Source organism: Macadamia integrifolia, unplaced genomic scaffold (genome assembly GCF_013358625.1).
Source record: "Macadamia integrifolia cultivar HAES 741 unplaced genomic scaffold, SCU_Mint_v3 scaffold472, whole genome shotgun sequence".
Lineage (NCBI taxonomy): Eukaryota > Viridiplantae > Streptophyta > Magnoliopsida > Proteales > Proteaceae > Macadamia > Macadamia integrifolia.
In genome coordinates this window covers 157033-160108 of record NW_024870461.1, presented here as the reverse complement: position 1 = coordinate 160108, position 3076 = coordinate 157033, and the positions used below count along the sequence as shown (strand labels likewise).

The following is a 3076-nucleotide window of genomic DNA, read 5'->3' as shown; positions in this document are numbered from 1 at the left end:
TCGAGGTGCTTTGTTTGCTATATTTTGTTTTTGTTTTTCTTTTATTGACTTCTTGAGAAGAACAACTTGCAATAATAGTTGTATCGGTGGAGGTTACCAAGCCTCACAGTATGATAAAGACAGGTTTCACCCTGTAGCAGTACCTCTGGAATTGACCTAAGCAACCCAAGATCCCTGTCGGTAAGCTCACACAAAAAAAAAATTCAAAAAAAGTTTCATTCTTTTGTGTTTATGGTTTGTCTTATTCTAGTTGTGGATAGTGTTCTGTTGCATGAGTGCTGGGTGGGTATATAATAGTGTGAATAGGTTAGAAAGAAGAGATCTAACAAGTAGTGACCCTTTACATTTACTCTCTTTAGTACCTTTCAATATGGGAGACAAACAGCAAAACCCACCACCTAACTCTCTGAAAGATAGGTTCTACTCTGCTAGAGCAGCCCAACCTTCTTGCATAGTTCTACCACAAGCACAGGGCAATAATTTTGAGCTCAAATCTCAATACATCACTATGTTGCCCCACTTTTATGGGCTGACCTCTGAGGATGCATACCTATTTCTAAGGGAATTTGAAGAGGTATGTGTTCTAATTAAGATCCAACAATTTTTTGATGATGTTGTTAAGCTTAGGTTCATCAAATTTGCATTGAAAGACCACGCTAAGAAGTGGTTATATGGGTTACCCACAAATTCCATAATCTCATGGGAATAGTTCATAGTTATCTTCCTTAAGAAGTTTTTCCCAACTCACAAGACCAATAAGCTTATAAGTGATATCCTTCAGTTTAGGTAAAAGCCTAGTGAGTCCTTTTTCAAACTTATGGAGAGATTCAAGGATCTACTCCAAGAATGCCCTCATCATGGCCTAAACTTATGGCATTTATGTCAAATAATTTATGAGGGTATTGATTATCCAACTAAACAAATGTTAGAGTCTATGTACCCTAAGGGATTCACATCCTATACAGATGAAGGAAAGGCATAGGAATTCTTTCTTGACTTAGCTGACAAAACCCATGAGTGGGAATCAGCCCAAGAGAGTGAAAGAACCATAGAAGGGAAAGGATATTTTGTGGATGGGTTAGTAGCCAAGGAAGCCCACATAGATAACTTTATCAAAAGGATTGAGGCTATTATTCCTTGAGAGCCATCATTAGTTAATTTGGTTAATATGTGTGCTTGGTACTAGTCCCCTGGACATGTCATAGAAGAATGCCCCAACATCTCTGGGGGAACTTCCAATGAAAGTGTGAATACCTTATATCAGAATAATCCATATAGTAACACTTACAATCCAGGATGGAAAAGTCACCTAAATTTCTCCTGGAATTAGAGCAATCAAATAGGGCCTTTCAATTTCTTTAGTCAAGGTCGATCTGGACCCCAAAGGCCTCCCTTTGCAAAAAAAATTTTGCCCCAATACTTTTCCTAGGCCAAATGTAGGACCTTAGGCTAGTTTCCCTAAGTACCCTCTTCTATCATCTTATCAGCAACCCCTTGGGTTTACCAACACTGGAGAGGCAAGTAGAGTAAGGTATTTAGAAAAGAATATGGCCCTCCTCATGACAAGCCATCAAAATGTTACAAGAGAACTCTCCCAAGTTGTCTCAATTTTGCATGAGAGGGAGAAGGAAACTTTGCCCAATCAACCAGAGCCCAATACTAGCATCATCAGCCTGTTAGTTCACAAGCACCAACTAATGCACCACTGAATGTAGTACAAGTTCAGACCCGACAAAGGCCCTCTAACCAATGTAATGTTGTTTATTCCCTTAGGAGTGGTAGAGAGTACCAACAGAGTGTTCCTAAATCTTTCACATCCATTACTCATGTTAACTCTCCTTCAGTTGAGGACACAAGTATGACTCTTATTCCAGGTTCGTCTGATGAACCTAAAGATTCTTCTGAAACTAAAAATGATTTGGTGGAAGAAACTGAAAAAGGAAAAAATCCCTAACAATCCTTATATTTCTTTTGTCCCCTTCCTAATTGCTTGGTAAACAAAAAGAAGATTGCTTCAATAGACAAGATTTTAGAAGTCTTCAAAAAGGTAGAAGTGAACATCCCACTTTTGGATGTCATATCCTAGATCCCCGCCTATGCAAAGGTCCTAAAAGATTTGTGTACTCACAAATGTATCACTGGTGTTCCCAAAAAGTGTTCTTGGCAGACAACATTATTTCCATAATTACTTAGCCTATAATTGCCAAGTATAAGGATCTAGGGAGCCCTACCATAGCTTGTGTCATAGGCAACACCTACATTGACCTTGGCGTAAGTGTGAATCTTTTACCTTGCCATGTGTACAAGCAACTAGGATTAGGAGAATTGAAAGCCACTGGAACTACTCTTCAGTTGGCAGATAGGTCTGTTAAGATTCCTAAAGGAATAGTTGGGGATGTCTTGCTTAAGGTAGGGGAATTTTTATTCTCTGTTGATTTATTATTGTAGACACCCAACTAGTTGCCAACTTTTGAGACCAGATCTCAATCATTCTTAGTAGACCATTCCTTGCCACTAGTAATGTCATAATCAATTGTAGGAATGGTACCATAAAACTTTCTTTTCACAAAACTTCTGTGGATTTTAATGTCTTTAGGTTAGATAAGCAACCATATCCCTATGAGAAGGAAGTCCATATGCTCCAAGAAATTCGAAATTCCATTGAGACATATTTTGATATTGATTTTGATTCAAAATTTCAAGAGTGTATGGAACAATTGAGTGGTTTTGATGATGGAATTATGTTTAAGGTTTGGTGTCTCCAACCACCTATAGAGCCCTTAAGACCCCCTTCCAATTCCATTCCCAAAGCTTCTATAATGGAGCCTCCTAAGCTAGATCTTAGGGAGTTACCATCTGATTTGAGGTATGCTTTCCTAGGGCCTGACCAGACTTTTCCAGTAATAATTTCTTTAGATTGGACTTCTAGCCAGGAAGAGAAATTACTTAAAGTATTAAAATACAATAAGGAAGCTCTAGGTTGGACCATGGCTAACATCAAAGGAATTAACCCTTCTATTGTTCAACATCATATTCACATCATGAGGGGTCCAAACCTTCAACGAAACCCCAGAGG

The 3076-nt window shown here is 38.5% G+C and overlaps 1 non-coding gene across 1 annotated transcript; it reads right to left on the bottom strand.

The window, feature by feature from the left end:
• Window positions 1-757: 757 nt before the first annotated feature.
• Window positions 758-864, bottom strand: LOC122068878. The gene has a single exon (XR_006137280.1). It is a non-coding gene; the product is annotated as a small nucleolar RNA R71 (small nucleolar RNA).
• Between the last annotated feature and the right edge of the window lie 2212 nt (window positions 865-3076).